Source organism: Tachypleus tridentatus, chromosome 9, assembly GCF_004210375.1.
Source record: "Tachypleus tridentatus isolate NWPU-2018 chromosome 9, ASM421037v1, whole genome shotgun sequence".
Classification (NCBI taxonomy): domain Eukaryota; kingdom Metazoa; phylum Arthropoda; class Merostomata; order Xiphosura; family Limulidae; genus Tachypleus; species Tachypleus tridentatus.
In genome coordinates, this window is record NC_134833.1 from 160,298,999 (window position 1) to 160,308,198 (window position 9,200).

The 9,200-nt window shown below is 31.8% G+C and overlaps 1 long non-coding RNA gene across 1 annotated transcript; it reads left to right on the forward strand.

The window, feature by feature from the left end:
* The first annotated feature begins 626 nt into the window (after positions 1-626).
* Positions 627-4,459, forward strand: LOC143226816 (uncharacterized). The gene is made up of 4 exons (XR_013014754.1): positions 627-637; positions 2,064-2,148; positions 3,750-3,840; positions 4,441-4,459. It is a non-coding gene; the product is annotated as an uncharacterized LOC143226816 (long non-coding RNA).
* The last annotated feature ends 4,741 nt before the right edge of the window (positions 4,460-9,200 follow it).

A 9,200-nucleotide genomic window follows, 5' to 3' on the forward strand; every position in this document is an offset into this window, starting at 1 on the left:
TTTCACTGGTAAAAAGAGTAGTTCAATAGTTGGCGGTGGTGGTGATGACTAGCTGCCTTCCCTCTAGTCTTACACTGCTAAATCAGGGACAGCTAGCACAGATAGCCCTCAAGTAGCTTTCTATGAAATTCAAAACAAAGAAACAAACAGACTTTAAGTTGTAAGCGTCTTTCATAATTAAATTTTATTCTTTTGTTTCCATCCTCACCATGATAAGTTGTAATTCACTTGAAGCATGTGCAGCTCACATTATGCTATTGAATTACATACATTATTTATGTGTTACTCACATGTGTGCCTCATGACATTTTTTTTGTTATAATATTATTTATTTTACCTAATCTGATCTTAACTAACCTAAAAATATCTCTATTCATACTAGTTAGTTAATGTTTAACAATAATTATTTACCCACTCTTCTTTGTTTTGGCTATCAGTTGGAATTATACCTGAACTTACATATACTAATGGTAATAGTGCACTAAATAATTTTAATGTAACTGAATGATGTGTGTCTTCCTCATCTCACAGGACTTGAACGGGATTGATGGAGGAACAGCAACTTAAAGAATTAGAAGCTCAAAACCGAGGAGCTTGGAATGAAGTTGATGTTGATGACTGACAAATGGAGATTAATGTGAGTAAACATATGTTTAATAAAGATGTCTTGAACTTCATGTGATATCAGTCCTTTCCAAATGTCTTACTTAGGTTGTAATACATGTGTAATCACTGTATTCATTTCAACACAAATGTTTTAAATATATTTGCACCCAAACCTTTCTTGCATTTTAGCTCAGGTTTAGGTTTGTATGATGTATCTTTTATTTTATTGCACCAAAGATTGTACTATAATTACTATGAAATTTTTCTAGACTCTGTAAAATTATATAAGCCATTAAAGTGTGTGTTGATGATGTAATTGTGTTATAGTATGGCCTTTCATTCTTTTCCATGTATTCTTGATTTCAGCTACTTCATTGTCACTCATAATTGTGTTTCATATTTATTAATGTAACAGCTTACATCAAATGTTTAAAATAATTTAGCATTTTAATATCTCTTATCCTTGTCCATCTGCTAATATAAAGTTTTAAAGTATTTAGTTTTGTTTATAAAAGTTGCTTTTGTATTTCTTTTGAAATTACATACAGTTTCACCTCCCCTTTCCCCTAGTGTCTAAAATCATGCTCAGATGAATTCCACATGACTAGTTTCATGTTAAAAGTGCATTTTTTTGTAAAGCAGAAAGGAACTGTTGAACTAACTACTGTAGTAAAATAAAAAAGCACTGGAACCAATAAAATTCATTGTGTATAACCAGTACAAAACAATGAAATAGATTATTGAAAGATGTGTGACATTATAACTAAACATTTAGTAATCTTTGGTCTGGGTAAGGAAGAATAGAAGAAGAGCTTTATGGTAAACAGATTGCCTAAAAGAAAATAATTCAAAGATTTAAAATGTTTCATTTGTGACGTTATTAGCTTTTGAAACTTGAAAGTTGCAAAACGAACTGTGTAGTCTGTTCAATTTTACAGTTTTTGGTACCATCAACCTAGATAATTAATAGTTATCAAACTATCTGAATTAAAAATAAGTTACAATCATGTTTACAGGCCACTTATTTGTAGCTTTGATTTGAATGTTCACAAGATTTATTCACACTAGAAAATTCAAGTAATTTTAGAGTAACTTCAATTAGTTCTCGTTTGCTACTTCAAATTAGGGATGACTATTGCATATATAGCCATTGGGTAAATTTTCATGAAATAAACAAAACAAATACCCCCCGTCATTAATAATTATGACTGGGGAGAGTGAAAATGCTAACATTTCAATTATATCTTCAGGTGACGAGGAGGAGAAACCAGATGAAGCTTGGGATAACATGATGATGGTATTTGCCCTTGTAAAATGCACTAGATACTGTGTTCAAAAGGTTTTAATTAAAGGTTGTACCTACATCTGAACAGATAATAACATGATGCTTAACATATTATAAATTACAACTGTTGTTGAAACATTTGACAAACTGTGAATTGTTTTTTTCTACCTAGAACCAGGAAAGTATTCCAATCTTAGAAGAAGAACCAGATGTTAGCACTGGAATGGCTGCAGCCCTTCAGTTAGCAATGAAGAAAGGTATTGTATTATACTGTGTACATGTTGACATATCACAATGAAGAAAGGTAATGTATTATACTGTGTACATGTTAACATATCACAATGAAGAAAGGTAATGTATTATACTGTGTACATGTTGACATATCACAATGAAGAAAGGTATTGTATTATACTGTGTACATGTTGACATATCACAATGAAGAAAGGTAATAATTATACTGTGTACATGTTGACATATCACAATGAAGAAAGGTAATGTATTATACTGTGTACATGTTAATATATCACAATGAAGAAAGGTAATGTATTGTTCTGTGTCACGTGTTAACATCACAATGAAGAAAGGTAATGTATTATATTGTGTACATGTTGACATATCACAATGAAGAAAGGTAATGTATTATTCTGAATGTTCTCTCTCTGTGTAAATGTTAACGTATCACAATGAAGAAAGGTAATGTATTATTCTGAATGTTCTCGTCTGTGTAAATGTTAACGTATCACAATGAAGAAAGGTATTGTATTATACTGTGTACATGTTGACATATCACAATGAAAAAAGGTAATGTATTGTCCTGTGTACAAGTTGACATATCACAATGAAGAAAGGTAATATAATATTCTGTGTACGCGGTTAACATATCACAATGAAGAAAGGTAATGTATTGTTCTGGTAATGCGTTAACATCACAATGAAGAAAGGTGATGTAATATTCTGTGTATATGTTGACGTGATCACAATGAAGAAAGGTAATGTATTATTCTGAATGTTCTCGTCTGTGTAAATATTAACGTATCACAATGAAGAAAGGTAATGTATTATTCTGAATGTTCTCGTCTGTGTAAATGTTAACGTATCACAATGAAGAAAGGTAATGTATTATTCTGAATGTTCTCGCCTGTGTAAATGTTAACGATCACAATGAAGAAAGGTAATGTATTGTTCTGAATGTTCTCGTCTGTGTAAATGTTAGCGTATCACAATGAAGAAAGGTAATGTATTATTCTGAATGTTCTCGCCTGTGTAAATGTTAACGTTATCACAATGAAGAAAGGTAATGTATTGTTCTGAATGTTCTCGTCTGTGTAAATGTTAACGTATCACAATGAAGAAAGGTAATGTATTATTCTGAATATTCTCGTCTGTGTAAATGTTAACGATCAATCTTTCTTAAAGAATCACCTATTGTGAAATTGTTTTAATAATGTGCTGTCAGTTAAACATCTGTTCTCAACATTCCTTGATATTAAATATTTATACAACTTAATGTATTCTTTTAAAACCACGTTAGATTTGAGCTCTGAATAGAATAATTCAGTTTTAACTTTCTGATTGGAAAAAGCTGTTTTTATATTAAATAACTGTATATTTTTGCACTGACTCTGTTTATTTCTAAATATTAAAATTTCTTTGTCATATAAATATCAATGTTTCAGTGATACAGATATCTTAATATCAAGGTTAACAGTGATAAAGATATGCTTTTGTTAATTTTCAGCTTAGTTACATTGTCCTGTACCAATTTATTTAATTCTAATGTGTGTATAAAACACAATACTTGCAGTTACTGAAAACACTTTTGTATTGATTTAGTAAAGTCATTATCTCACTGTAATAGGATACTTGGAAAATGAGGTAAAGAAACCAGTTAGTGCCCAAAGACATAGTGATCTTCAAGCTCAGAGCTATACCATTGAAGAAAAGTTTTAGTAAGTATTTCAGCCTATTAATGTTTCACCTCCTTACCTTCCTCAAAAAAAAAATCTTTTTAGAGAAAATGTATATTCACAATTACGAGACTGTTGCTAAGTAACGTGTGTCCATCAGAGACTGAAAACTGAAAATTGGTCTGGTAATAATTGCAGGAAAACTTGTAGGTTTATAAATTGATTAACCAATTGAATATTCCGTTTGTTTCCCTCTAATACCAGTTATTTTAATGTGAAGTGTAGTCTAGTTTACAGAATGAAATGCCTTTTCTCTTGTAGAAAACTTGGGTTGGGTGGTTACAGTTATGACAAAATCTATGAATGGATTAGAGATAGTGTTTTGAAAGTACCAATTCAAAGCTTTAAAATCGTGCTTAATTTGTATGCTGGCAGTTATCTCTGTTCTTTTTGCCTAATCCTTTTATTAAACACAGAAATGTGAACTGTTCAGATAGATTTATGAAAAACTGGGTTGTGGCGTATAATTTTAATTTTAACATTTTTTCTATTTGTTATAATAATTTTATTACTTCTGGCTAATCTTTGACATAAAGCGACATTAAAGCTCAGTTGGTTATCATAACTCGCGACTTCTTTCAGTGACGACGACAAAGCGCCTCAGAGATCGCTACGTGAGGTCCACTGTCAGACTTCAAAGATAAAGAAGGGTACAAACCTGATGTGAAGCTGGAGTACATAGACGACAGCGGTAGACTGCTTGATGCTAAAGAAGCTTTTCGCTACCTCAGCCACAAGTTTCACGGCAAGGGTCCAGGGAAAAATAAAGTGGATAAACGTGCAAAAAAATTGGAACAGGAAGCAGTAGGTTCCACTTTTGTGATAATGTATCCGTTTCTTATTTCATGATGTGTCTGATTTGTGCTGTTGCTCTTGAAATATTTTAAGGGTAAAATGTGAGGTTAAATTGATCCAAATTGTACTTATTCAAAAGCAAGAAGGTGAGGTACTTTAAAACTGTTTCTTTACTCTATAATAAAGTAAAATAATTCTTGAAAGCGTATTTCAAATGATCTGTTTCTTATTTGACTTAATTTCTTTTACCAGCAGTCTAGAAATTTAAATAGCTGTGATTATAAACTTTCTAACTAGGTGCCCAGTAAAATATTCAGCTTCTATTTGATATGTGTATTTAACCAGTCTGAATATATCTGGTTTGTTTTATTATCTAGAAACTGCGACAGATGAGTTCCACTGACACTCCTCTGAACACTGTAAACTTGATGCAGGAAAAGCAGAAAGAGCTTCAATCTCCATATCTGATCCTGAGTGGTGGAAACAAAGCTCTATCACTAACACAGTGAGTACATTACAGATGCTGTTTCTTACCACCACTCAACATCTTTTGTCATTGAAAAGAGTTTACATCATTCACGGCAAAAGATAGTTACTGAATATTGTTGGTTAATGTGTTGTTACTTCTGCCATCAGAAGTGATGGAGGTTATGTTTTCACTTCTGTGTGTGTGTATTTTTTAGCAGGAATCTTAAGAACAGCTGAACGGATTTTGTCACCTTGACATAAATAAAAGTATTTCTTTACTATGAGGTATGATTTTTTACACTATTCGTGCTCTATAGCTCAGTCAAAATAATCAGATTGTGATGAAACTTGGTGGATATGTGTAGAGTGGTGCTGCTCATTGTTCTGCCAAAACAAAACTGTGTCTGTTGATAACAATGAAGATATGGACACACTTTGTAGATTTTAAAACCAGTTATGATCAGTGCTGCATGTTGGAGGTGAGCACTCTACAGAATTCCCTTAAGTTATGATATGTGTTTATGTACCAGTATTGAAATATGTTTAAGTTTTTATATAAATTAACACTCCATTTAAAAGTGGGGCCTACTAGGCCCCAGAGTGACTTGAAAGGTTATTAATATTAGGCTAATAATTTTGTATTTAAATGAAATTGCCATTTAAATCCATTAATGAATGGATTAACGAGATTCCCACTGTCCCTATCTACTATCTAGCGAAACCACAGCCAGGGGAACGGGCTTGGAGAAATCAGGACTAGAAACGTCTTTTCAGAGGGAGTGTTAAAACCAGTTTTAAAGTGTAATTGTGAACCTGTTGTTCGTTTGATAGTGAACTAACTCTATGTTATTAAGTGAGTAGACAAATGTACAGTTGTTGGTATAACCACCACTTGCAATCTTCTTTGTAGCTGATACGTGAAACTTTTCTATTTACGTGTAGCTACCGGTTCATGTTGTGTTGGTGTCTAAAATGTATTGTGCAAAATTTTACAATTTTGGAATGATTGGTCTTACATCAGTTGTTTACTCATAACTTTTGATTTTTGAATGAATTTGTTTGAGTCTGAATCTTCATGTAACTAACTTGTTAATAACATGATAAGACTGTTGAATGAACTTGTTGGTAACATGATAAGACTGTTGAATGAACTTGTTGGTAACATGATGCTGAACCTAAAATCTTTGTTGAGTGAGCTTATTTATATGACAGGAATAAATCTGAAACTTTGTTATTGTTCAACACAACACTGACAGTAAATATTTTACAATAATTTCTTTTGTTCTTCCAGGACTACAATAATTAAACCCAAGTGATTTGTCTTTGTATGGTGGAAAGTGGACACCACATCCAGTGATACAGTTTGATGACAGAAGACTAAAAGTGGACACCACATCCAATGATACAGTTTGATGACAGAAGACTAAAAGCTACTTGCATTTCTGAATTAAGTTGCTTACTTACAGATCAGTGATTTTAACAGCAGAGGAAAAATAATTTTGAAGTTTCAAGTTCTTTTGCTGTGCTATAAAAATTCTGAAATAACCACTTAGTTTTGTTGTAGGATAAACCAGTTGTCACCACTACCATTTTTTGGTTGTTTTCCTGCCGATGGGATACAACTGTGTAAAACAGTAATCACAGAATTATTTTACTTACTGAAATGACAATTCTTTCATACTATCAAAGTCGTATTGTAATTGTGAAAAGAATGGTTTAGACACACACACCTTACTGACAAATTTTCTACTTTTATGGATTTGACTTCATAAAGGTATTAGATGCTAAACCTAAATTTTCACTGTGTTTATGATATTTCAAAATAGTTCATTTGGAATTAGTGTTTTAATTAATGGATTTCAAATAAAAGTAAATTCAGCTCTCTGTGTAGTGTACATACGAAATATGTTTTATGTCCTCTGGTGGTATTTGCCTGAACAGCATGGCTAACAAAATAAACTGTTGTTTTTCCTAATAACATTAGAAATGAAGTTTCCCATGTGAAGGTTAATGTGTAAATACCTTTGTGATTCATTTGATGTGGAATTAAAAACTTTTTTTTATTTAAAACTCAGTAACCAATCTGTTATTCAACTGATTCCTTATTTCACAATTTTAAAACCTCAAGTTTCAGAATAAAATATTTTCTGTAATATTTTTCACACACGATGTATTTTTGGTTTTATTTCTCATAATGTTATTAATCTCTTTAGTTTTATTGTTTTCAGATACTTAAAACAAATGTTATGTACAAAGTGATTATTGTAGTGTCTTGTTCTATCATAACAAATTGGGAGTTGAGTTGATAAAAGAACATGTTAATATTAAATAAATATTAAAACAAATTGGCTTGAGAGTTCACAACCTTAAAACGATTACATCTTTGAAACTGATGTGGAATGTTATAGGAAGTTCTTAGGTGCAAAACCACAATCATAACTTTGATATACTGTATTGTTAAGAGATTTCAAAAACTGGTTTTTACAAATTAAAAAAACAAAAAATATAACTCACTGATAAGTATATTTATAATATTTTAGCCATAGTTTTCTTGTCAACAGATGTATTTAACAGTTTCTAATGATTGTATTTGTTTTAAAGTATGCACCTGAATGAACAAAAATGGTTCATTAAGTGAGTAAATGAACAAAGTCTCGAACATGTGAGATTTGACAAAAAACAGTAGCTAGTTTGTGTGATTATATGCATGCGGGTTCTGGTCAAGTTTGTTTTTCAAAATATTTTTAGCTTGCTATTAATAAATTCTTTCGACTAGATAAACTACAGTAAGTTAATAATTAGGGTTTCATTTAATTATTTATTTTATGGTTTTTTTGGTTTATAATTTTTTTAAAGTCCATTTCAAATTAATGATTTATCTTGATTGTTGTGTCAGTGTTAAGTTCCATTTTGGGATCCAAGGTTCAAGACATGATATACCAGTGAATGTGCTACATATTTTATGCTGTAGAAGCATCTTAACTGTACTGTTATTCAGTTAAGAGTGGCTGCACAACAAGTCACAGCTGAGTGGTTTTTGTAACCCTCATGTACCCACACCTGGTACACACCTCTGAAGGTGGCTTAACATGATAAGGTGTTTAGTTTGAAGTGACCATGTGGTATTGAACAATGGTGCTCGACTTAGAAACATATTTTAACACAAAATTAATTAATTAATTGAGCCTATCTATATATTGCCCTTTATATTCTTATTTTGATGTCAAGTGGTGAATAATTAATTTACGTTGTAACTTGAGATAAAAATGCTACCTTCTCCCAGTATTCACCCCAAAAATCTTTATATTGTGTAGAGATAACATAGTCTTTCACAAAGGAAAATTGAAAGTTCTGCTAACCTCGTGAGTAATTATTATTCCAATTGTTAAGCCACCAGAAGCTGATGGATGGGTGTCAACCTCAGACACTAGAAAGAAGTGTCCATAAGATAACAACATGGTTCCACTTTGTGGAACCACAAGGCATGTTGCTAGGCTGTCATGACAGACAGAAGTTGTCATAATGCAGCAGAAATTATCTAGAGAGCACACTTCTGTTAGCACCAAGTGGCAACTGGTGGCATAATGAACACAGGAACCACCAGAGGGTAACTGTGTCATCAACTCTATAGCAACAATAGAATTTTTAAACTTAATAAAATTGTGAGTGTAATTTTGCTTTACAAGTAAAACAATCTGTTCTTTTGATCTTATCAAACTTGTAGGTTTCTCTTGCATACGTTTTGCAAAAGCTCACAGTCTTTGTATAGACTGTTGTAAGATGTCTTAACACGTGATGAACATCTGTATTTAATATCATGTAAAACTCTTACAATTTGATACTGATTTAGTCTAACAATAAAAGAATTGTTAACTAAATAGTTATACATGCTGACAATTACTTTATAGTTTTCACTTGCACAATTTTTCAAAGGCTGACGATTCCTCTTTGGATGGACAGTGTTATTCTTATAAGGTTTTACTCATAATAGTGTTACTGTAAGTGGCAAGACAAGGTCTCTGACACTAAGGTCCTAAGTCTCTCTGGCATGCTTAGCATTCACACCGAGCTAAGGAAGA